A 26,994-nucleotide genomic window follows, 5' to 3' on the forward strand; every position below is an offset into this window, starting at 1 on the left:
GATGGCGTACAAACAGATTGGACAATGTGGAGCTTTCTATATAATCTTTATTTTATTTGATTTTTTAAAAGAGATGGGGTCTCGCTCTGTCACTCAGGCTGGAGTGAAGTGGCATGATCACAGCTCACTGCAACTTCGAATTCCTGGGCTCAGGCGATCCTCCCAACTCAGCCCCGGGAGTGCTGGGACTACAGGCACGTGCCTCTACACCTGGCTAATTTTTAAATTTTTTTTTGTAGGGATGGGTCTCATTGTATTGCCCAGGTACTATCATAGTGCACCACAGCCTTGAACTGCTGGGTTCAAGTGATCCTCCACCTCAGCTTCCCATGTAGTTGGGACTACAGGGGCACGCCACTACGTGTAGCCATCTAGTCATGTATTTTGATGGGGTCAGAACAGGCTGGGGTCAGACAGCCAGGGAATGGCCGAGTCAGGTTTGGATCTCAAAGCTGATGGTGCCAAGGTCCTTGCGCTTGGCTTGTTGCTACCACTGTCTGTCTTCCTAGTGCCTACACCTAGTAAGCAGAAGGCACTTGTAAATGAATCACTGTACTGCAAACTGAAAATAGTAAGAGCCCAAGTAAAGTACCAAAGAGTTCTCAGGATTGAGATACTTCTGGTTGGCTGGTTAGGGGCTATTGCATAACATGCCAGCATTCCAGAGATTCTATCAGAGTGCCAACGGCAAAAACTACTTTTTGATCACTGACATACAGGGTGTATCCTGCTTTTTAGGAGCTCTCATAAATGGAAGCCTATATTTACATAAAAGCTACCTTAAATTGTGGTGGTTTACTTTGGTGAAACCTTGTTAAAGCCCATTCAATATCAAGTTCTCCTAATCTACTTAATGGAATTTGATGTACAATTGGGTATTTTAATGTCCTGTTGGGTAATTTTGATACAGCAAACATTCCCTCAGTTATTTGAGCATCTACAGCTGTGCATTAGTAAACAAAAGAAATCTAAGCCAAGGTTTCTACCTCCAGTAAAGCCAGGTTGAGTCTACTTAGGGAGATACAGTCCTTGTACTCAAATAGATAATAATTTATGATAAAAACCAACTTCTTAGAAATAGCATAGGCGTTAACTGGTAGAAATCCTAAGGAGGGAAAGTAATGACTTTGGAAGAGAGAAATCCAAACAGTTTGCATGAACTGGCCCTGTGGCATGGGCACAGAGCCGGAGATGTGAGCAGTGCACATTTGAGGGCTGTGGGGAGGGCTGCGCAAATGTGGGGGGCAGTCGTGTGCCAGACAGGCTGACAGGACAGTAACAGTCTGGCTGAGGCCAGAGTAGGTGATGCATTAAGCTGGCAAAACACCAACTTAACACTTAAAAGAGGGCTTAGTGCAGCTAGTTGTAAACCGTAAGACTTTTTAGGGAGCCCATCAAGGACAGCGCCTGGGAACCATCTTCATGTAGAGAGTCAGAGGGAAACCAGAAGGCAATCAGGAAGATGAATGGAAAAGAAAGGGCTAAAGGTGTCAGAGGAAAGCTGGGACCATGCGGTGTCAGGAAGGACCAGGTACTGAGAGCTACAAGAGGTGAGAGGTTACTGTTAGGTGCAAGAGAAAGGTCAAAGAGGAGAGAAATATTTGAGATCGTCGGTGGCATTTTTAGCAGGGTGTGGCAGTGGGGTGGGGCTTCCACCTGATAGCCTGATAGTGTGGCTTCACAAAGATTGTACAGGACCATTTGTCTGATGTTGAACATGCTCTTGATCCTGAAGTCTTTGAGCCAACAGATAAAATACAACCCCATTCTAGTTTATCTCAGTAGCATGTGCCTTATAATAAAATCTGGAATATCTTAGGAAAGATACTTTGAAAACTAGCTACATTAACTGCTCTCAGGGAGGGGTACTGGATGGATGGAAAGAGAGATGAGAGGCTTTTCATTATATATCCTTTTGTACTTTTTGAATTTTGAACCAGGTGCTATTTAAAAAATTAAAAATTACAAAAAGTCAAAGAATAAAATACATGTGTGGTAAAAAAAATGAAATAGGAATAAATATTTAAGTGTACCATCTTCACAGGCTACTCCAGTGACAAATAAGGAAACAAGCAAACCCTTATGCATTTTTCTTTTTTTCTTTATTTATCACGAGGTATCTGCAGGCAACGTGTATGCAATTTTTTTTTTTTTTCTTCTGTGAGATGGACTCTGGCTCTGTCACCCAGGCTGGAGTGTAGTGGCATGATCTCAGCTCACTGCAATCTCTGCCTCTTGGGTTCAAGCAATTCTTCTGCCTCAGCCTCCTGAGTAGCTGGGACTACAGGTGCATGCCACCATGGCCAGCTAATTTTTTTTTTGTTTTTGAGACAGAGTCTCGCTCTTTTGCCCAGGCTGAAATGCAGTGGTGTGATCTCAGCTCACCGCAGCCTCCACCTCCCGGGTTCAAGCAATTCTCCTGCTTCAGCCTCCCGAGTAGCTGGGACGACAGGCGTGTGCCACCACACCTGGCTAATTTTTGTATTTTTAGTAGAGACAGGGTTTCGCCATGTTGGCCAGGATGGTCTTGATCTCTTGACCTCATGATTAGCCTGCCTTCGCCTCCCAAAGTGCTGGGATTACAGGTGTGAGCCACTGCGCCCAGCCTAATTTTTGTATTTTTAATAGAGATGGGGTTTCACCATGTTGTCCAGGCTGGTCTCAAACTCCTGACCTCAGGTGATCCACCTGCCTCAGCGTCCCAAAGTGTTGGGATTATAGGTGTGAGCCACCGTGCCCAGCCATGCAATTTTTAATAACACAGTCTTACTGATGTATAATTGACAACAATTAGCTGCGCGTGTTTAAAGTGTACAATTTGATAAGTTCTGACATACATATCTGAGAAACCATCACCACGATCCAGACAGTGAACATAATCATTACCCTTGAAAATTTCCTCATGCCCTTTTGAAATCCCCTCCTTCCATCTCTTTCCCACTCTCGATCCCCAGGCACTGATCTGCTTTCTATTATTTTGCATTTTCTAGAATTTCACATAAATGGAATTGTAGAGAATGCACTGTTTTGTTTGGCTTATTTCACTCAGCAAAATTAGATCTGAGATTCATCCAGATTGCATGTATCAATATCTCATTAATTTTTATTATTGAATAGTTTTGAATTTTATAGCGATACCATTTGGGTAAATACCTAGGATCAGGGTGATGCGGTAACTATACTTAACTGTATAAGAAACTGCCGAATATTTCCAAAGTAGCTGTGCCATTTTGCATTTTCATTGGCAAAGTATGAGAGTTCCACATCCTTACCAACAGTTGGCATTGTCTTTTAAATTCTCAGCTGTCTCCTATGCATGTAGTGTTATCTTACTCTGATTTTACTTTTGTTTGTTTGTTTGTTTCTGAGACAGGGTCTCACTCTGTCGCCCAGGCTGGAGTCCAGTGGCTCGATCTCGGCTCACTGCAACCTCTGCCTCCTGGATTCTCCTGCCTCAGCCTCCTGAGAAGCTCTGACTACAGGTGCCCACCACCACGCCCGGCTAATTTTTGTATTTTTAGTAGAGACAGAGTTTCACCATATTGGTCAGGCTGGTCTCAACCTCCTGACCTCAGGCGGTCCACCCGCCTAGGCCTCCTAAACTGCTGGGATTACAGGCATGAGCCACTGCACCTGGCCATCAGTGCTTTCTTCTATGGCTCATATTCTCTCTGGTACTCTGCCCTGGTAACTCTAGCCACCTGGCCCTCCCTATGCTCCCAGATCTATCTCCTCCATTTAGGGAGAACACTGGTTCTGCCTGGGTTTCCCCTCCCAGCACTGAGGCCTGGAAATGCAATCCAGACAACACACGGGGGCAAAAAGAGTGCTTATGCCATTTGTTTTCTCTCAGGAATCACAGATCTCTGTTGCTTGTTGTCTAATGTCTTAAAAGCCTGTGTTTCTTGTATTTTTATTTTTATTTTTTTTTAGATGGAGTCTCGCTCTGTTGCCCATGCCAGAGTGCAGTGGTGCAATCTGGGCTCACTGCAACCTCTGCCTCCCGGGTTCAAGTGATTCTCCTGCCTCAGCCTCTTGAGTAGCTGGGATTACAGGTGGGTACCACCACACCTGGCTAATTTTTGTATTTAGTAGAGACAGGGTTTCACCATGTTGCCCAGGGTGGTCTTGAACTACTGACCTCAGGTGATCAGCCCTCCTTGGTCTCCCAAAGTTCTGGGATTACAGGTGTGAGCCACCGCACCTGGCCCATAATGTTTCTTTTTATTTTCTTTCTTTTTTTTTTTTTTCTTTCTGAGACAGAGTCTCGCTCTATCGCCAGGCTGGAATGCAGTGGTGCAATCTCTGCTCACTGCAACCTCCGCTTCCTGGGCTCAGTTGATTCTCCTGCCTCAGCCTCCCAAGTAGCTAGGATTACAGGTGCCCCCCCACCATGCCTGGCTAATTTTTGTGTTTTTAGTAGAGATGGGGTTTCACGATATTGGTCAGGCTGGTCTCGAACTCTTGACTTCAGGGGATCCACCCACCTTGGCCTCCCAAAATGCTAGGATTATAGGCATGAGACACTGCACTCGGCCCTCTATTGTATTTTCTGCTTCTATGAGTTTGACTATTACAGGTTTATAACATGAATGAAATCATGCAGTTTTTGTCGCTTTGTGACTGGTTTCTCTTAGGAAAATGTCTTCCAATTTCATCCTTATTGCCGTCAGTGGCAGGACTTCCTACCTTTTAAAGGACAAATAATATTTCATTTTACGTATATACACATCTTCTTTATCCATTCATCTGTCGATGGATATTTGGATTGTTTCCATATCTTGACTATTGTGAATAATGCTGCTGTGAACATGGGAGTGCAGATATCTCTTGGGGACACTGATTTTGATTCTTTTTTTTTTTTTTTTTGAGATGGAGTTTCACTCTTGTGAAATGGCAATGATGTCGGCTCACAGCAACCTCCACCTCCCGGGTTCAAGCTATTCTCTTGCCTCAGCCTCCCGAGGAGCTGGGATTACAGGCATGTGCCACCACGCCCGGCAAATTTTTTGTATTTTTAGTAAAGACAGGGTTTCTCCATGTTGGCCAGGCTGGTCTCGAACTCCCGAACTCAAGTGATCCGCCCACCTCGGCTTCCCAAAGTGTTGGGATTACAGGCCTGAGCCACAGCACCCGGGCTTTTCAATTCTTTTTTTCTTTTTTTTGAGACAGATTCTCACTCTGTTGACCAGGCTGGAGTGCAGTGGTGTGGTCTCGGCTCACTGCAACCTCCACCTCCTGGGTTCAAGCTATTCTCCTGCCTCAGCCTCCCAGGTAGCTGGGATTACAGGTGTCCACCACCAAGCCTGGCTAATTTTTGTATTTTTAGTAGAGATGGGGGTTTCACCATGTTGGCCAGGCTGGTCTCAAACTCTTGACCTCAGGTGATCTGCCTGCCTTGGCCTCCAAAAGTGCTGGGATTACAGGCGTGAGCCACTGCACCTGGCCCTGATTTCAATTATTTTTGGATATATACCCAGAAGTGGGATTGCTGAATCATATTTAGTTCTATTTTGCATTTTTTTTTTTTTTTTGATACAGGGTCTCGCTCTGTCACCCAGGCTGGAGTGTAGCGGCATGATATTGGCTCACTGTAGCCCCCACCTCATGGGCTCAAGCAATCCTTCTACCTCAGCCTCCTGAGTTGCTGGGAACCAGAGATTCCCAGCTGATTTTTGAATTTTTATTTATTTATTCAATAACTTAAACTTTAAAAAATTTTTAAATATTTTGTAGAGATGGGGTCTTCCTATGTTGCAAAGGCTGGTCTTGAACTGGGCTCAAGTTATCCTCTCACCTTGGCTTCCCAAAGTGCTGGGATTGTGAGCGTGAGCCACTACAGCTGGCCTATATCTAATTTTTTGAGGAATCTCCATAGTGTTTTCCATAGCTGCTGCAGCATTTTACATTCCCACAATCAGTGTATAAGAGTTCCAATTTCCCCATTTCCTCACCAAGTTACCTTTGTTTTTTTTGAGACGGAGTCTTGTTCTGTTGCCCAGGCTGGAGTGCAGTGGCATGATCTTGGCTCACTGCAAGCTCCACCTCCCAGGTTCACGCCATTCTCCTGCCTCAGCCTCCCAAGTAGCTGAGACTGCAGGCACCCGCCACCACGCCTGTCTAATTTTTTGTATTTTTAGTAGAGACGAGGTTTCACCATGTTAGCCAGGATGGTCTTGATCTCCTGACCTCATGATCCACCCACCTCGGCCTCCCAAAATGCTGGGATTATAGGTGTGAGCCACTGCGCCTGGCCCATTATAAGCATTTCTAAAGGTACATAGGAGGCCGAGGCAGGAGCATCACAAGGTCAGGAGTTCGAGACCAGCCTGGCCAACATGGTGAAACCCCGTCTCTACTAAAAATACAAAAAACTAGTTGGGCATGGTGGTGGGCGCCTGTAGTCCCAGCTACTCGGAGGCTAAGGCAGGAGAATGGCGTGAACCCGGGAGGTGGAGCTTGCAGTGAGCCGAGATCGCGCCACTGCACTCCAGCCTGGGCGACAGAGCGAGACTGTCTCAAAAAAAAAAAAAAAAAAAAGTCCATCCTAAAAGGTAGAAGGTAATATCTTACTGTAGTTTTGATTTGCATTTCTCTGATAATGAGGTTGAGCATCTTTTATACACCTGTTGATCATTTGTATGCCTTCTTTGGGGGAAATATCTGTTCATATCCTTTGCCCATTTAAACAATCAGGCCATTTGTCAGGAGAATCGCTTGTACCCAGGAGGCGGAAGTTGCAGTGAGCAGAGATGGCGTCACTGCACTCCAGCATGGGTGACAAGAGCAAAACTTTGTCTTTAAAAAAAAAAAAATCAGGCCATTTGTTATTTTTGCTATGGAGTTGTAGGAATTCTTCCCGTATTTTATTTGTTTATTTATTTATTTAGAGATGGAGTCTCGCTCTGTCGCCCAGGTTGGAGTGCAGTGACATGATTTCAGCTCACTGTAGCTTCTGCCTCCTGAGTTCAAGCAATTCTCCTGCCTCAGCTTCCCCAGTAGCTGGGACTACAGGTGTGAGCCACTATGCCCAGATAATTTTTGTATTTTTGGTGGAGACGGGGTTTCACCATGTTGGCCAGGCTGATCTTGAACTCCTGGCCTCAAGCAATCCACTTGCTTTGGCCTCCCAAAATGATAGGATGACAGGCATGAGCCATTACACCTGGCTTTTCCTATATTTTGAAAATTAACCCCTTATCGGATATATGCAAATATTTTCTTCCATTCTGTAGATTGCCCTTCCTCCTTCCCTCCCTTCTTTCCTCCCTCCCTCCCTTCCTTACTTTCTTTCTTGACAGTCTTGCTGTGTTGCCAAGGCTGAAGTGCAGTGGTGTGATCTTAGCTCACTGCAAACTCTGCCTCCTGGGTTCAAGCCATTCTCTTTCCTCAGCCACCCAAGTTGCTGTGATTACAGGTACGTGCCAGCATGCCTGCACGCCTGTCTAATTTTCATATTTTTAGTAGAGGGGGGGTTTCATCATGTTGGCTAGGCTGGTCTCAAATTCCTGGCCTCAAGCAGTCCTCCCACCTCAGCCGGGCATGGTGGCATGCGCCTGTAATCCCAACTACTCAGGAGGTTGAGGCAGGAGAATCGCTTGAATCGGGGAGGTGGAGGCTGCCGTGAGCAGAGATCGCGCCACTGCACTCCAGCCTGGGTGACAGAGCAAGACTCCGTCTCAGCTTTGAGTGTGGGATTGGGCCTTGTTGTATTAGCTGAGGCTTCCTCCAAAGAAGAGCCCAAGACAAAGAGTTACATGGCAGTAGCTCATTTGGGAATTGATACAAGGAAGCAGAAATGTGGGAGGGACTGAGGCGGTGAGAAAGGACAGAGAGAAAGCCAATACAATGCTGTGTTACTTAGTTGGCCACCATTTTAGGTGACTTGTGCTGCATTCCATGAGATATTTTGAGTCTTATGAAATGTGTCTCAGAATTGTACACTCGGGATGACAGAGGAAAACGTTTATCCTCAAAGGTGGCCCCAGAGATGTTCCCTAAATTTCTAGGTTGCATGTGCCTAAATGCTGATGTGAGTGGTTCTGCAGACCCACACAATGTCAGAGAAGCTTTGGGATTCAGGGCTGAGAGGAGACTTTCCTTTGCCTTCCAAAGCTGTATGGAATTTGATGGAAAGGTGGCTGCAGATGTGGGTGGAGTAAGAGGTGAGACCAAAAGGATTAGAAGCAGTGCACAGAATGTGTCTGATACATGGATCCTGAGCTTCACTGAGGGATGACCTTGTTCAGCCATTTGTTTGGAAAACCCCAGTGTTAGACTCTGTTCATCATTCCTCTAGGCTGATAACATTCCTCAGAGAAAAGTCTTCCGGCTGGGCGTGGTTGTGCAAACCTATAATCCCCTCTACTCAGGAGGCTGAGGCAGGATAATCGCTTGAATCTAGGAGGAGGAGGTTGCAGAGAGCCGAGATCATGCCAGTGCACTCCAGCCTGGGCAACACAGCAAGACTATCTCAAAAAAAAAAAAAAAAAAAAAAAGTCTTCCACTCTCCTACCTGGAAGACAGAAGTCACTTTGCCAGAAATCTGAGAGCCAGATGGAGCAAGACTGCTGGAGTCTCTGCATTCACTGTGCATCTGGCCTCTGGACCTCCCCATTTCTTTATTTCCTGTACCCTCAGCAAGCCTGACATCCTCCAAGTCAGAGACTTTCTAGAAGATAAACCTCCAGGTTTTTTTTTGCTGGAAGCACAGAGGGGATCTAGGGATCTCACTGCTCCTTAAATTGCTTTCGCTCAGTTCTCCTTATTTTAGCCTTCTCCTCCACCCTCAGTCCCAACGGTCCCTGGTTCTGGCAGTTTCTGAGCCTTTTGAGGTTTTTCCAGTGTAAGTTGGGTTGGATCTCAGCTTTCTCATGTCTGCTAAATCAGTTACCACTCATCCATCTATTTTTCAGCTTCTAAAATTGTGTTGCTCTTTTCTCCTCTCCTGTTCTCCTTTCCTTATGGTTTTACGACTTAAAAAAAGAAAGAAAAGGAATAGAAAAGAAAATCTGTTTAGTGCAGTTTTGGGATAGAGCAAAATTAGTAGCATGCATACTATCTGCCATCTTAGCCTGGAATCCACCCATAGATATACACATAGCTAGCTGCCTCCTTTGTGCCCTTCCTGCCTCAACTTAAATATTACTTCCTCAGATCAGTCTTCCCTGACCACTCAACCAAAATTTGGCTCCCATCGTCACAGCACTTATTACTACTGGGTATTTTCTTTTCTTTTTTTGAGATGGAGTCTCACTCTGTTGCCTAAGCTGGAGGGCAGTGGTGTGATCTGGCTCACTGCAACTTCCACCTCCCAGGTTCAAGTGATTCTTCTGTCTCAGGCTTCTCAGTATCTGGGACTACAGGCTTGCGCCACCATGCCCGGCTATAGGTATTTTCTTGTGTATTGCCTTTCCCCCCCTCTAGAATATAAACTCCATGAGAACAGGTACTCCATCTCTTTTGTCCATGCTATAACCTCAGCTCCTAAAATAGTACCTGGCACATGAAAGAAACTCAATAATTGTGCTTGGCAATGATATTTTGAGAATTAAATGATCTTCAATGCTGTGTGCGACATAACCTGTGCAAAGCAAAGAAGGACTACCACACGTGAAGAAGGAGCAGAGGGTATACCGAGCTTAAGACAGAGCCTGCGTTCAAGTTCTGCAGAGTATGAGGAGCAAGAGAAGCTGCAAAGAGCAGGAGCAGAACAGCAGGAATCTGGAAACGCCTGCACTTGAAAACCGTGTCCTTGGTTTGAGTCAAGGTCATCCTAGGTTTCTGCTGCGCCTCCAAGATAAGCTCAGCTGACAATCAAAAGGAGACACCCCAAAGCAAAAGGGGACAGGGAGGAAGGGAAGCAGGGGGAAAGGCAGACCTTTCTGGCGTCTCTGCCTCTCCTTTAATTGCTATTAGAGGAGTGGAAGGCAGAAGAAGGAAAATAAACCTGTGAAGCTTCGGGGAAGCAGGGAGGACTGTGGAAAGCCCTGTTCTATTGCTGAGCTGTGTGAAGTCATGTGACATTTGGAGTGGAAGCTGCTGTCTCCCATTCTATGTACCAGGAGTCCTTATTATCAGCCAGGTGCACCTTAGATGACGTTCACAGCTCTGGAGGTACTGAGTTTCCTGTGACCTTCACTTCATTTTAAAAAATTACAAGTGTTTACTGTAACTAATTCAGACAATGCAGATTCTTATGCAGTAAATAAAAAAGTTAACCTTTCTTTCCAGTAGTGTCAGCTTTTAGCTCAGCAGATTGTTTAGTTTCTTTGCTTTTTTCCTTCTATCTTGCCTTCCCTCCTAAAGATCGGCACTTTGGGAGGTTGAGGTGGGAGTGTTGCTTGAGGCCAGCAGTTTGTGATGAGCCTGAGCAACAAAGCAAGACCTTGTCTCTACAGTAAAAAAAAAAAAAATTAGCCAGGCATGGTGGTGCATGCCTGTAGTCCCAGCTACTTGGGAGGCTGAGGGCTGAGGTGGGAGGAAGGATGGCTTGAGTTCAGGAGTTCAAGGCTGCAGTGAGCTATGATCTTGCCACTACATTCTAACCTGGGTGACAGAGCAAGAACTTGTCTCCAAAATAAATAAATAACTTAATAAAAATAAATTAATTAGGGCTGGACGTGGTGCTTCATGCCTGTAATCCCAGCACTTTCGGAGGCCGAAACGGGTGGATCACTTGAATTCAGGAGTTCGAGACCAGCCTGGACAAGACGGTGAAACCCTGTCTCTACTAAAATTACAAAAAAATTAGCCAGACATGGTGGTGCGTGCCTGTAATCCCAGCTACTCGGGAGGCTGAGGCAGGAGAATCTCTTAAGCCCCAGAGGCAGAAGTTGCAGTGATTCGAGATTGCACCACTGCACTTCAGCCTGGGTGACAAAGCAAGATTCTTTCAAAAAAAAAAAAAAATTAATTGAAGAAGGCAGTACATTCACATGGTTCAAAATTCCAAAGTCACAGAAAAGTAGAGTAAAAAGTGTCCCTTCTGCCCCAATTCTGTAGCTACATCTGAGGCAACCAGTATAAACATATCCTTGTACCCTTCTAGAAATATTCTCTGCCCAGCCAATTTTTTCACTGGACAGTATTGAATAGTAACAGAACTACTCAGAGCACATGCACAGGCCTTTCCTTTAAGTGAGCCAAGGCTAAGGGTTTGGCTCTTCATCTTCTTTCCCAAAGAAATGGTAGTCACAGGAGTCAGTGTGACTTGGGGGTGGGAGGGATTTCCTCTTGGTTCTCTGGCAGATCACTGAGAGTGAAAAGGAGCTGTGGAGGGGGTAGGATGTGGTCTGCCAGGTGTCAGGTCTTTTTATTTACAATAGAACTCTTCTTGCTGTAAGGAGGGATGACTGAAGAGATGGTATAGCTATGGCAAAGGAAATCATAGCTGTCATTTGTGATAGCAGACAAAGTTTCAATAAAGGGCCTTCTCTAAAGAGGACATCGTGTGGGTTGTAAACTTGGGAAAAGAAAGCTATTTTATATAAGTCGCCCAAGGTACCTCTTCATACAATTGAGCCACTCCAAAGCTGAATCCTAGGGGTCCAGAAATCAAAGGGGGAGCAAACAAGAGAGCTGGAGGGCTCCCAGGTGGCATCAGGAGATTGACAGCAATGGGGTGGGGCGAAGCCTGGGGATTCAATTAGACTGGATCTCATGCTTGATTCTAAAGGTAGAATACCTCCAATGAAGCATAGGAGGGAGGAGCTGGCAAATCTGGAGGATCCACACAACAAAAGATCCAAATGACCTATTCAGCGAAGGGACAGTTTTTGAAAGAAAACTGGGAGAGGCCGAAGGGTCTGAAGGCAAATTATCTGGGCTAAAATACTTCTTGGTAGTGTGAACCCGGGCAAGTTACTTAAACTCCTTGAGCCTCAGTATCCTAATAGGGATAAGACACAGAGAGGGATGATAACTGTCTCTCATTGGAGTGCAGTATGATCAAGTTAATCCCCAATGAGGTTTGAGAACAATGTCTGGCACCTAGTCAGCTAACTCAATGCTTTTCAGCCATGACTGTTTTAATAAATGCCTGCTCAGGCCTGTTTCCCTGGCATAGACATACTCGGTGATGAATCTGTAAAGGCACAATCAGAGAGGGATTTCAGGTTGTAATAAGAGGGGAAAAATGGAAGGAAAAGGGAGTGAACAACAGCACAGCAAAAACACACCAGAAGAATGAGAAAAAAGGATTCAGAATGGGGCTATTTCAGCAAAAACAGCCTTGTTGCAGGTCCACGGTGTCCAAAGCTACACTGTGTAAGGGAATGTCTCTTGGAAATTAAATGTCTCTTGGGGAAAATTTAATTTCAGTTGAAGAAGTATTTTGTGTGTGTGTGTGTGTGTGTGCCTACTTAGAGTTCAAAGTATACTGCCAAGGAGGGTGGCCTGGTTGCATACAAGGAAATCAAGATCTATAAAAAGTCAGGAGACTTGGGATCAAGTCCTAGCTCTGTCCTAAGTGGCTGATGCTACACTGAGCCAAATCAATCAACAACTGTGTCATTTTAAAAAGCGGCCAGACTATTTCCTAGGCTCTACATGTATGTAACATTTTCTGATGCTAACCCAGGGGCAGAGGCTCAAAAGAACTGAAGAGTTGTTTCCCTCACCCCTAAGCCCCTCCTCTCAAAAAAAAAATCCGGTAAAACTAAGCATCTGGTGTTCCTTTCATTTTCCCCAGGTCCCCTGCCAAAAGGAGCAAGATTTCTAAATACCGGCAACGGGAGAGAGCTACCTCTTTTTTTTTTCCCCCATCCATTTCAGGAAAGTTTAGGTTTTCATTTTTTTCCTATGGTCTGCTTAGAGTTGTTTCCACGTTAAAGTAGGAAGAAGTAACGAAAAAAAAGTGAGATTTGCCGAAAGCAAATGAAACTGTTTTGCCTGGTTCTCTGGAAGGAGGTTGAAAAGGTAGACTATGATTTTTCAGGTTCAAACTGCTACTCTAACAAACATTGTCCTACAGGGTGGAATCCAGTCAACCGGTATTGAGATTGATTCGCTAAGGCCTCAGGACACTGGACATTCTTTTTAATTTTTTTTTTGATTTCCATGACGACAGCTCACAAGACACTAGACATTCTTTTAGGCTCTCAGGTAAATGCGCAACAGGCAGTCTACAAATCCACAAATAAATCGCATCTCAACTCGGATACTGGGGCTAGGGAATGTGCTGATGGTAAAACCATTGGTCCTGACTGTGTGACCTTCATGGAAGGCCTGGGTGCTTAGAACAAATATTTTGAGGATATGGCTGCTTGCCCAAGGGCTGTGGGCCTGTATCTTGTTTGCTCATCATCCTGTCAGTCATTTTTTTCTTTCCCTTTTTTTAAAGACAAAATCTGAACTTAGAAACACCGAAGCCAGAGCTTTTTCTAGACGCGAATCCACTATTTGTGCGACCCTGCACTAACCATTCTAGCCTGGCCTAGACCATACCAGGAACCCTCCAGCTAGCCTGGAGGGGTCCGCACTGCGGGGAGAAAAGCAACAGCTCAGCTCCAACCCCAAAGGTTCCATCACCAGCCAATCGTGGCCCAGGGCTTCTCAAGAAAACCAGAAACGCCTACGGACAGTGAATGGCACTAAGGCCAGCCTATCCGCACGAAGGAGGCGGAAGGGGTGGTGTTGAAATTAACCAATAGAATGGAAGCAGTTGTTGTTGGGAGGGAGGAAGACGCCAGCTAGCGTGCGTGAGGCCGCTCCCGGATAGGGGATGCAGGAAGCTCGTGGAGCCAATGGCCGCGGCGGGCGGGCGGCGGCGCGCGTGCGCGTTGGGCCCCGGGCCTGCGGGCGGGAGGCGGGGACGGTGGGGGAGGGGAGCGGGCTGGAGCGCGGCGGAGCTCCTGCCGCCGCCGCAGCCGCTGCCGCCGCAGCGAAGAGGCCATGTTGTGTGGTGTGTGGGGCGGGGGGAGGAGGAGGAGGAGGGAGTAAAGCCTAGAGAGGAGACGGGAGAGAGACACCACACACACGGCACAAGATGGCCGGAGAGGCAACAGCACCCCGAGCTGTCAGGCGTTCCGCCGCGGCCGCGAGGCCCGCCGGCCGGCGGGGAGCTACGCCCGGACGGCCAGCAGGCCCGCGGGAGTGGGGCTGCAGCGGCTGAGGCGAGGCGGGCCGCGCGCGTCGGCGTCACAGCCCGCGGCAGAGGCGCCCAGGGCGGCCGGGCCCACGACGCCGAAAGCGCCGCTGCGGTTGCCGCCTCGGAGGCTCCCCCGGGCCCCGGCGGCTGGACCCGGCGCGGGCGGGAGGCTCGGGCGGGCGGTCCGGCCCGGGACTCGGGTTTGGGCGACCAGGAGGTGCCGGTGGCCGCGCTCGGACCCGGTGAGTGGCTCCCTAGCTCCTTTTATTGTCCTTTGTCCTTGGGAGGAAAAGCAAAATGTCCTTGAGCGCGCGAGCAGGAGGGGGCGGCGGGCCGGGCCTCGCCGCTCGGCTCTTCTCGCACTGCCCCTCCGTGGTCGGGGGCCGGCTCTCGCCGGCGGGATGCGCCTCGGTGCCCTGGGCCCGAGTCGTGGGGTCCCGGGGTAGGGGGCACGCGGGGCCCCGCTGCAGAGCCCGCGGGCGGCAGGTGGGCGGGGGGCAGCCTCGTCGCCGGGACTGGATCCGCCGGGAAAGGGGCGGCGGGTGACTGCCGGCGAGAGCCCGAAGGGGATCGGGCGTGGAGAGCCCCTTTCTGTCCTGGTGAGTTATTTTGATATTTAGGGTAAAAAAATCCCTTTCAGGTTCTCCAACGGAGGAGCTTTTTAACCTCTTTCCGGTGAGGTGGGAACTCATCTTCATGATCGAATTTAAAAGAACAATGGAACCCTGACTACGTTTCAACAAAAATAAAACTTGTTTTTTTCCCTCCTATTGGGTGTTGGCTTTTAACTCTTTCAAAGCCGATTTTGAAACGGCTGCAGTGATACATGCGAAGGTACTTGCTGCTTATTAAACCTTTATGACGTTAAGGTTGTCTTTGAAAAATGCAAGTTGGAGGAGTGCTTCTGGTATTTCAGAATTACGAAGACAAGTTTACTGTGTCGTCAAGGCTGTTTAATGGAAATAGATTTGATAATTACGGTGCTAGCTGATGACGTTTGGTTAATGTAGTTTATTTTACCGAGTAATTACGCCAAGATCATTTGATCTCCTGATATTTAAATATGATTAAATACACTGTTTGGTACTTTTGAAAAAGGTCTCGAGGAGCCGTTATCTGCAACTTCTCACACCTGAATGTTAGAACGTACTTGGGTCAATTCCTAGTCTTTAAAAGTTCATAATTTAATTATTTTTAAGAATTTATATTGTCACAAGGCATGATCGAAAAACTTTCACAAAAGAACATTCTGACACCAAATCTCTTCCTGAAGTTACTTTCTCGTAATGTAAATATGAATAAAGTAGGACTGCTCTCGGTAATGGGCGATGAAGAGGAGCCATATTTGTTGCATTTGTTGCATGTATAAAAATCTAGATATGCTTAAAACGGAACAGTATTTTAAAAGTACAGGTTTCATAAAATTTAGTAGAGTTCTCTGTGTAGTCTCTAATCTTAGAAAAATGTTGGAAGGGTAATTTTTAAGTGTAGTGGTTTGAAGAACAAACCAGAAGCGCACAAACCTTTGTGTATTTTAGAATATATTTGTTTTCATTCTGCGGAGCTCTTGTGTTGTAAAGGTGCAGAACTACGTAAAAATAGTGTTGGGCAGACTTATATAGTACATCTGAAATCAGATACTGGTTTATTCGACCATATTTCTAAGGACATTTTTCCAGTAAAATTGTTTTATTTTTTGAGTAGCCTTCCTATAGTGGTACATGTTACATCAGTTGCGCATATCTTGATTTTACAGAATCTGTCTTAAGTACCAATTTTGGTTTTTCAAATCAATGTTTCTGAAATTTTTGAACACTGAAACATTTGAACATTTAAAAACACTGAAAGTGGTTTTAAATGAATATTCTGAATCTAGTTCTTTAGAATCCTCTTTGAATTGTGAAATGCAAAATAATTGTTAGCAGTTTAACCTGAAAGATCTTTTTACATGATAAATGGGGGAGGAGAAAGACTGAAATGAAAATGTTGAAGACCCTGATTTGAAATTGAGTAAAGGTCTAGATACTATAAGTTTTAGAGTAGCTTTAGAGACAAAGCTAGTATCCCACTTGGTGAGATCAAGTAACTTGTGGTTTAAAATTCAAAGTAACCAGTGGCCATTTTAACTTCACTAATTTCTCTTGGAGGAGCTAATTTTTCATTGCTCATGATTGTAAAACATACTTCCGGATGGTAAGGGAGATGTTAAGATGATTTGTCTTGAAGAATGGTAAACTTTTTCTTTGTTTGTTTATTGCCTGTCATAAAAAGAGGGAAAGTAAAAAAAAAAAAAAGGTTCATAATCTTAAATCAGTCCAAAAATTTGAATTTTCTGTATTTCTGTTTAATTCAATGCGTTAATCTTTAGCATTGGTCAATACAGCCAAAAGATGAGGAAAACAAAGACTGATAGATACTAAGATAAGAAATAACTGCAACCATAAATGTATACAGGTTATGTGTCCATGAGCCATCTCTTCAGTTTGCCCATAGATTTTTGTCTGTGGAATATTTTCTTGTTTCATCACACTGAATCGTTGGCCAAGAAATGCTTGAAAATCAAAACATTAATATCATCTTTCTTCTTTTTTTTAAAGGTGACTTAAGAGATTAAAATTAATTTGGTTGCTGATGGTTCTGAACAAATAATGAGTTCTTTTATTTGAGGTAAGAGTGGGTTAATTTTTATTGTTTTGACAAAAATTAGCTTATTAGGCTTTTGTTTTATCTTTAATAATTTACATTTCAATTAATGAATGGGTATCATTTTAAAAGTTGTGATTATGAATATGAGTAAACTATCAAATAATTTGACAAAAGCCTTTAAGCCTTTTCACTGCAGGAAAGATTAAAAGTATATACGCATAGCCATTGTAACTTAATGTACCCTTTGAATAGTTTAAAATACTGAAGGTCCTTTAAGCCTTTGTTTAATTTTGGGAACAAGAGAAGACTGATTAGATTTTGAGGAAAACCATGAACCAAGGATAGCTTTTTTTTCTGTTTAACTCTGTATATTGTGCAAACAATTTTAATCTTTTAAGTATTTAAAGAAATAAGCTTATTGGAGAATTTGAACTAGTTTGCTATTCATACTGATAGATTTTAGGGAAGAACATTTAAAAAATCAGGTTTTGAGCATAGATTTTAGTTTCTTTTTTGTAATTAAAAAGTTTAAAAACACTTATTTTTACTTGCTATTGTTTGCTTCATGATTAAGTTTAGAATCTTACTTGTTTTCACCAAAAGGTATGCCATTTTGAAGACTGAGACTTTGGAGTTTTATCCTAGAGGATAAAGGAAATCTTTGGCAAAGTCAGTATTTTATATAGCAAGTAAGTAAATGTTTTTACCCAACATCTGCAATTGAATAGTTACCAACATTTAAGTAGAAAAATACCATTAAAGTTTGTTAATGAAACAAACTGTAGACTACTTATCACTGAAAGGATGAGAAAACCATCAAATTTCTTTGCCTGACATTGAAAACACTTCTATTACTATCAAGACAGTCGATGCATGTAATTTATATTGGAGCAGGAAGACATTTAGTACTTCTTAATAAAATGGTGCTTTAGGATTGTGGTTAAATCTGCAGTAAAGTCATCAAGATTATGTTTTTACAAATCTGGTATATACAGTCTTAAGCCTTTTTTTTTCTTTTTTTGATTGTACAAATCACATTTTAGGAATGGTCTGGAATTTTGCATTTGCTGATCGTAGGATTCTTAACAACATTTCAAAAACTAAATAGACACTTTCATATCTTAGGCATTTAATAGATTTAAAATACTCATTTTAATTGTTTTCATGAGTTTTCAAACAGGTCCAAAAATGTGTTGTTTCCTAGGAAATGAGAGTTAATGCATCTAAAGAGTCCTCTAATTTAATTGCTTAGTAATTGCTTTTAAAGCATAAAAGATAGAAATAATTTTCACGCGCAGTAGGTATTGGGCCCCCAGCATACCATGTATATCACACTTTAAAATCTTAAAGCTAGATACGTGAATTTAAAAGAATGTCCACTGATGTTTTTAAGGAAATATGCCTTTTTTGTAAGTTAACGTTGAATCTGAAAATTAATGTCAAGCTGTTATTAGCGATTGACTAGAGGAAATATGCGGTATAATAATGGGTATCTTGGGAAAATTTAAGAATCGCCAAATGACCAATTAAAATAAGGGCAAGTTTACCTTTTCTTCAAAATTTATGTGGAAAGTAAAATGCAGTCTTTCAATACTTGGTGTTGGCTTTTTCCATTGATTGAAATAGGTGGTAAGAGGAATATTTTTATTGCCTTTGCTTCAGCTTAACTTCTTTTTAATCCTTTTTTGCAGTTCGATCAAACTTGGGTGTATTACAGTGTGCAAGAGAAAACTAAATGTTTGACTTTTAACTGTAGTGTTTTAAAGATACAACATTTACAAGAATGGTTGAAACATCCCTCACTTCAAAACTTCTTTAACACAAATGCCGAGATTAGGGTTTCCTCTGTGCAATTGACGTGATATTAAGTTGGCACTCCTGTCATTGGGCACTGTTAAGGAAATTGAGAAATGGGTCTCTTATGTGAAGCATAATCTGTGTTTAAGTATAAACAGGCAATACATTTATAATGGCCTACGGAAGGTGTAATTTGATTCATAAAAAACCAGCTGGAAAGGGCTAGAAATGTTATATCAAAGATTCACATGTACTTAGATCTTTGTTACTGCATATATTCAGTGTTTCGATACTTACTGCTTGAGCCAATCTTGTATAATGAACCTAATTGATTGGCACATGAGGGCAAATGTGAATGTAGATAACTATTATAGATAGATAATATTATATAAGATAAATATAGTGGATCATGTAGATATGATATTAAAGTACTATATTTTATAAGGAAGGTGGATTATTATATATTTACCACTGTTTTCTGCTTAAGAACCAAAGTGATACTTACATAATTGTTTTTACCCTAGCATTTTGGGATAATATTGAGTCATAAAAATCTCCTGATCAACTTGGTGATTGAATTGGATTGCATTAGTTCTGATAGAAACTGTTTAAAAAATTACCTGACATTCTATAGAAATGAAAGGAGCCAGGCTGTGTAATCACAAGGCTTTCATGACATGACATTTATAGATTATATGAAGTAGGTAATTTCAAATGTAAATTTTAAGTTTTATTTACTATTAGTCATCGTTTTTTGATTATTTAAAAATTTGTACTATGGACAACTAATTAATTTTACTTTTTATCCTCTGAGATTTGATTGTGGAGCGGCATAAGGGGGAGAAAGATAAGTTGAGGACGTCTCTATCTTTTGTTAATCAGAGGTGGTGATAGAGTGGAAAATATAACACGTTTCGGCATTCAGGAGACCTACCTTCCAATGTAAATAAGCCCTGCGGTCTTGATATTTTATTCCTTTTGTACCTTCATCTCATAATCTGTATGAAGACTTTAGAGTTGCAAGCTCTTAAGATCCCTATTAGCTCTCAAATTGTGGGATAAAAATAATTGTTAAGGCATGCCTAATACTCTTATACAGACTTTGCAAATTGATTTCAGAGAAGCGATTAAGGAATTGTACTGTCTTTAAACAATATTTAGAATGCTTCAGTAAAAGCATTTTAAAAAAATTTTTCTAATGATGTAGTAAATGTACCTAATATAAAGTTAAGTGGTTTTATTTAATACTTTTCACCTGACCATGATTATGTTATAAATAAGAGGATTTATAGTTTGCATGCCTGATATAATCTATTTAATTTCCTTTACAAAATTTTTGTACATGAAAGATAAATGTCTTCATTTTACCAGCTACCTCCTTCCAGATTGAATGCTTCAGTGCACTTTGATTTTCAAATTGGCTATTATTTTTTAATGTAATTAACCTTTACAATTTAAATTGAAGGATATTCTGATCCTTAGGTTATAAATATGTGACTTGATGGTTTATGTAACATTCAAGTAGCATGTTTTCTATAACAATATGATAAAAGTTTTGATACATAACTTGTATGTTGCTTGACAGATCTGTGTTTTAGAAAACATTCCTCTGCCTTTTGAAATGAAGCCATGTATTTGAAATTATTTCCCAAACAATTATATCTTAAGCATGTGCTACATAGTAATCATAGTCATTTTAATTTAGATTATAAAGCTATATTTTAACTTTGAGGTTTGTGAATTTTCTTAGACATATTAATGACTTTATAGTTAATGGTGCTCTCAGATTTTATTTTTAAGTTAAAAATTCGCCAGGCGCGGTGGCTCACGCCTGTAATCTTAGCACTCTGGGAGGCCGAGGCAGGTGGATCACGTGAGGTCAGCAGTTTGAGACCAGCCCAGCCAACATAGTGAAACCCCCATCTCTACTAAAAATTAAAAAAAAAAAAAAAAAAAATTTAGCTGGATGTGGTGGCACGCGCCTGTAGTCCCAGCTACTTGGGAGGCTGAGGCAGGAGAATCGCTTGAACCTGGGAGGCAGAGGTTGCAGTGAGCTAAGATCCACACCACTGCACTCCAGCTTGGGCAACAGAGCGAGACTTCATCTCAAAAAAAAAAAAAAAAAAAAAAAGAAAAAAAAAAGTAAAAAATGGTTTTAAAAACCAAGTTTTCTAAGAAAAGCATAAATGACTAATGATAATATGACAATTGACTAAAGCTGTCCTTACTGTTTGAAAGAACAACAACCAAAATATGTATATTATACCTGTAAGTTATTAAATCTGAAACTATGATATTATGAAATAGGGTAGGTGGAAATATGAGCAAAATCATTAACTTTCATAGTCTGCCTAAGCTGAATTTTGCTCCCTTCTCCTGTCTTTCCAAGGATGGCAAAGTGATTTTAGACTTTGTCAATTTTGGTTGTTAGTAATTTTTGTGAGTGATGCATGGGGAAGGAGATGCTATGGTAGATTACATTAGTGTCTAATTTTGGTGATGATGCAAAGTGAGATACATTTTCTGTCTTTGGTGGTGTGAGAACCCTATCTACTGGTAGATAACTTACTTATAAGCACATTATCAGAGCAGTGTGAGGGATTTCCCTTAGACATTTCTTTTACCAAGATTCCTTAAGTCAATTCTGCCCTTCTCTTAAGGGTTTACTTGGTTTACGATTTGTCTTTCTTCACAAAACCCTCTGTTACTTATAAGGTCAGATTAAATTTGGAAGATCAGAAATATGTTGTGTTCCTTTTAAATTGCTTCATTTGTGAATTTCTTGGGAAGATAATTTAGCACCTACTCTTAGAGCAATTTTGAAGCAGATCTTTGCTATATTTCTTGATTATGATCTGTCCGAATGACTAAAGGAATTTAGATTTGGGAAGATAAACAGGGACTTGCTCTATAATTTGAAAATTAGTCCTAAAGAAGCATTTGGGTAGCATAGTTTTAACTAAAATCCTAAACTTCATTGCCTTCTAAAAACCTTAAATTGCTACATTTTGTTTTTGTTTTTGTTTTTGTTTTTGGAGATTGAGTCTTGCTCTGTTGCCCAGGCTGCTGGAGTGCAGTGGTGTGATCTCAACTCACTGCCTCCTCCGCCTCCCGTTTTTAAGTGATTATCCTGCCTTAGCCTCCTGAGTAGCTGGGATTACAGGCGTGCACCACCACACTTGGCTGAGTTTTGTATTTTTAGTAGAGCTGGGGTTTCACCATGTTGGTCAGGGTGGTCTCGAACTCCTGACTTCAGGTGATCCACCCAGCTTGGACTCCCAAAAGTATTGGAATTACAGGTGTGAGCCACTGCGCCCTGCCTATTTTCATATTGAACTTTTAAATAAGTTTTCTTTATGGTGGTGGGATGATTATTGTAATCATACTTGGGAACAGAAGTGATGAAAAAGGTATGTTACTTGAGATATGGGAAACGCTATTTTCCATGTTTAGTTATGAGGTATTTAAGTCTAACTAGTGGAAAGTATGGATACATTTTATTTATTCTTTGAGACGGAGTCTCGCTCTGTTGCTCAGGCTAGAGTGCAGTGATGCGATCTCAGCTCACTGCAACTTCTGCCTCCCGGGTTCAAGCAATTTCTGGCTAATTTTTGTATTTTTAGTAGAGATGGGGTTTGACCATGTTGGCCAGGCTGGTCTCAAACACCTGACCTCAAGTGATCTGCCTGCCTCTACCTCCCCAAGTGCTGGGATTATAGGTGTAAGCCACCGGGCCTCGCCGGATACATTTTTATTATCAAGTATATATTTTAGGAATGATTAGTGTTGGTTTAGTTGAATAGATTGGTACAATTAGTAGTAATTTGAAATGATGCCTATGGTTTCCTAACATTTTGTCTTAGTGTTGATTAAAGACATAATAATGTGAAATAATATGGTAATACTAAGGAATGAGAAAGTGGCCTTACAGGTGGGCAATGTAAACTTTCCTGTAGAAGGATTGAAAGTAAATCGATGTAAGACTAGAAAGTGAAACAATTCTGTACTGTAAGAGCAATGTTGGCTGTGTTAAATAACTGGTTCCCAAACATCAGACCCACCTGGGGAGCCCAAATATTTACCTACATTTTTGGAGTTCTTAGGGGCTGAAACTTACGCTTGTGATTTTGCAGTAACCTATTCTAGAGAGGAGCCAAATTTGTGATACTCAAGAGCTTGTATGATTTCTGCTTGGACTGTATTGTTAATACATACATACATCTTTTGGTCTATTGGCAAATGACCCTTGCAAGATGTTGACATTTTGGGTATAAATCATGGTGCTTAATAATCTGTTTACATTTTTTATGTATAAAATTAAATTCTTTTTGTCCTCTGCAGAAATATGAACCTCAAACTGAATCCTCTAAAGGCCCCATACAATGAAGTAGACATTGGTGGAAGCATTTAGTAAGTATTATTCAATTTACATGTTTAATCTGTTTAGAAATTTTAAATACTACTTTGGAAATTTTGAAAATTCGAGTCAGAATTGTAAAGAGGGATTTAGTGAAACTCAACAAAGTACAAGAAAAAACATGGAAATTTTGCTTATTAATTTACTCCAATCTATTATTTTCTGCTTTCTTCACTTAGGCAAGTTAAAATGCAAACAAACCCACATTTGAACATACCTCTAACACTATTATAAACATGGATGTTGATAAATGGTTCCTCTTTGTTTTTGTAAATAAAGTTTTATTGCAGCACAGCTATGCGCTTTCATTTAGTTATTGTTTGCAGCTGCTTTCTCAGTATATAGCAGCAGCAAGCAGAGGAGTTCTATTGAATGGCCTACAAAGCCTAAAATATTTCCTGTCTCATCTGTAGGGAAAGTTTATCCTAGGTCCTACAGCTTTTCCTTTTGTCAGCATTGCCTTAATCTGTATAGAACTCAGAAGCCCTTCGGTTCTCTTTTGGTAATAGAACATAATTTTTAATGATTTCCAATATTGTAATTACTTTTAATTAATTAATTTTGAAGTTAAACTTGAAAGCCCAACAAAAAGTTCTTTAGCCTGATTGTCCCTGAAGTTATGTTTTGATGTTAGAAGACATGGTTAGCAACTCTGAAATAGTTTTTCTAACAGCCTGAAAAATAGTTGGAAAGAGTTGATGGGAAGGTTGTATAAATGAATTTTGGTGAATTCTCAACATGATTTATTTATTTTTATTTTATTTTTCGAGACAGAGTTCCACTGTCACCCATGCTGGAGTGCAGTGTCATGATCTTGACTCATCGCAACCTCTGCCTGTGGGGCTCAAGCGATTCTCCTGCTTCAGCCTCCAGTGTAGCTGGGATTACAGTCACGCACCACCATTCCCAGCTAATTTTTGTATTTTTAGTAGAGATGGGGTTTCCCCATGTTGGCCAGGCTGGTCTCGAACTCCTGACCTCAGGTGATCCACACGCCTCGGCCTCCCAAAGTGCTAGGATTACAGGTGTGAGCCACCACACCTGGCCAACATGATTTATTATTGACAACCTTTTTGGTAATTATATATTAGCTACTTCATAAAAATAATTTTTTTGAATCATATTTGGGAATCTAGATTTTAGATGATAATTTTTGCCTATGGCTACTTTAGCTTGCATTGTGTAAATGACTGCTAGGGCCTGCGAAATAGATTTTATTTTTGGAGGGGGATTTGTTTTTCAATACAGGATGATGAAAGAGATGAAAACTTTTCTAATATAGTACAATAATTGGCTGTGGTCATTTTAAAGGGATCAGTTGCGTAGCATATAGTAGATGCTCAATAAATACTTAGTGTATCAATATGGCTTCTGTTAAACATTGTTTATCAGCTAGTGTTTTGGATTTAATTTAAAAACAGTGACATTGACTATTAAAACATGTTTTAATGAATTAAATATAAAATTGTAGGTATGCCTGAAAGCCAGATTTTTGACCAAGTAAAAATTAAAAGTGACAAGACTTCATTTTTTCTCTGCAATTCTCAATCTCTTAGTTTGCATATATAGTCAACTTTTAAACCAATGAGGACGGTACCGGAATATTTGATTTGATTGTAAACCTTAAATAAGATGACTCCTTTTCTTAGTTGTCACAATTGACATAAATTTTATAGTTAGTTTTTATGCCCATAAGACCCAGACTTGTTAATATATATTCTACTGAAGATTCAAGGTATCTTGGTAATAAGACAACATATGTGAATTTACTTCTCAGGGCTTTCTTTTTTTTTTTTTTTTTTTTTCCTGAGACGGAGTTTCACTCTTGTTGCACAGGTTGGAGTGTGGTGGCGCGATCTCAGCTCACTGCAACCCCTGCCTCCCGGGTTCAAGTGATTCTCCTGCCTCAGCCTCCCGAGTAGCTGGGATTACAGGCATGTGCCACCACGCCCAGCTAATTTTTGTATTTTTAGTAGAGATGGGGTTTCACCATGTTGACCAGGTTGGTTTTGAACTCCTGACCTCAGGTGATCTGCTGGCCTTGGCCTCCCTAAGTGATGGGATTACAGGTGTGAGCCACCGCACCCAGCCTCTCAGGGCTTTCTTGCATAAATATTTCCACATTTAAAGACAGTAGACGAAGATTGAAATCATCATAAGCACCAAGAATGTACATGATGAGAAGGATGAATTTTTGCTCTAGGTAATTTTACACCTGTTTGGACCATCATTGACTTTGAAATAAGTGTTTTAAGTTTTAAAATAATTTGTTGCATTAATAATAGTAGCTTTATGATAGCCATCCATTAAGACAATTAGGAATCACTAATTTCTTTTTCCTTATACTACTCTCTGCCCCTGCCCCCCGCCCCATTTTTCTTTGCTATTAAAAATGGGAAAAGTTGCTGGGAAGTAGAGGAAAGGAGATGGTTTATTTTAGGAGAGCCCTTGTAAACTCAATCCAGATGGTGAATCACTTACCTGTGTATCCACCAACAATGTATTTTATCATGTCCCAGTGTTTTTGGAACAAGTTTACTAAAGTAGAATTTAAAAAGAATACCAGGCCAGGTGCAATGGCTCAGGCCTGTAGTCCCAGCACTTTGGGGAGGCTGAGGGCAGGTGCATCACAAGGTCAGGAGTTCGAGACCAGCCTGGCCCACATAGTGAAACCCCGTCTCTACTAAAATTACAAAAATTAGCCAGGCATGGTGATATGCGCCTACAGTCCCAGCTACTCGGGAGGCTGAGGCAGGAGAATCGCTTGACCTGGGAGGTGCAGGTTGTGGTGAGCCGAGATTGCGCCACTGCACTCCAGCCTGGGGAACAGAGAGAGACTCCGTCTCAAAAAAAAAAAAAAAAAAAAAAAAAAAAACCTTAGTTGGGTGCAGAGGCATGTACTTGTGTTCTCAGCTACTGGGAAAGCTGAGGTGGGAGGATCTCTTCCACCCAGGAGTTTGAAACCAGCCTGGGCAACGTAGTGAGACCTCCATCTTAAAAAATAATTAAAAATACAATGAAGAGAATACCTCCATGTTCAACTTTATGTTCTGGATGTATGATAATGTGGGAATTTTAAGGGGTGGTAGTTACTCATTGAAGCTTTGTTGCCATTTAAGTTTTTACCTTTGCTGTGGGAATGGTACTCTTAGAACATGCACATTATTTTAAAAAGGAAGTATAAACTAGTGAATATCAAAGGGGAAAAATTTTGTTAACCATTTATATTATGAGCTTGAAGGTTATATGTGAAATACAGAAAAGATCTAGGTTTGTCTGATTATGGAATTCTAGATCAAAACATCTCTTCCATGGCTGCAGTAATTCACAAGTTACTGGAAAGGAACATGTAGAGGGTTTTGATATCTAAACCCTACCCAGTTTTCTGTAGGATCTTGATTTTATTTTAATGCAAGACTGCTGACCCCACGATCCTGTATGTTCTTCAGAGATACTCTTACTGATGATGTATAAATGAACTTTGATTCAGTAAGGTCAGTTTGTAGGTCTCAAAGTACTTTGGTTATTGTGGTACATCAGAATGATAGCTAGTATTTACTGAGATCTTTCTATATGTCAGGTAATAAGAATCCTATAAAAGTATTCTTTCTACAGCCACAGGAGGTAGGTACTATTTTTATTTTACAGATGAAGAACTGTGGATTTTGTTTCTAAGAAAATTTCCAGGCTCACAGAACTAAGCCTAATTTCTTTTTATTTTTTAGCAAATACAGTTTTTATAAGAATTTGAATTCTATGAAAATAAATGGATTACTCCTAAATCTCTGATGCCTCAGTGAACACTTTTTCCTTATTAACAAAATTCTCACTTTTGGCTTTGGATTGGCTTTGCAGGAGTGCAGATTGATCATAGCTTTTTTCATGTCCTAAGAGTTGTCAGAGTTTTCTCTTGTAGCATTTTTTCTTTACTTTTTTTTTTTTTACTATCTTTAAATATATGACTGTAAAAGTATGATAAATATGCTGTTTTCTAATCTCTGCTGTTGTCACATAAGCTAATATATTTTGAGTAATTTTGAAATGA

The 26,994-nt window shown here is 41.5% G+C and overlaps 1 protein-coding gene across 11 annotated transcripts in view; it reads left to right on the top strand.

Moving 5' to 3' along the window:
• The first annotated feature begins 13,833 nt into the window (after nt 1-13,833).
• Nucleotides 13,834-26,994, top strand: part of CHD2 (chromodomain helicase DNA binding protein 2) — a 144,752-nt gene continuing 131,591 nt past the window's right edge. For 4 of the 11 annotated variants that reach the window (XM_063597148.1, XM_063597151.1, XM_034939460.4 and 1 more), the window contains exons 1-4: nt 13,837-14,331; nt 16,687-16,756; nt 17,339-17,424; nt 22,874-22,942. The gene's annotated coding sequence lies outside the window, so the exon portion shown is untranslated. Of the gene's footprint in view, nt 14,332-14,363; nt 14,689-14,729; nt 14,924-16,686; nt 16,757-17,338; nt 17,425-19,346; nt 19,475-22,873; nt 22,943-26,994 lie in introns of those variants that run through there. The other 7 variants (XM_063597152.1, XM_063597149.1, XM_055098218.2 and 4 more) reach the window with 7 other exon arrangements.

The sequence above is a fragment of the Pan paniscus genome, chromosome 16, assembly GCF_029289425.2.
Source record: "Pan paniscus chromosome 16, NHGRI_mPanPan1-v2.0_pri, whole genome shotgun sequence".
NCBI lineage: Eukaryota > Metazoa > Chordata > Mammalia > Primates > Hominidae > Pan > Pan paniscus.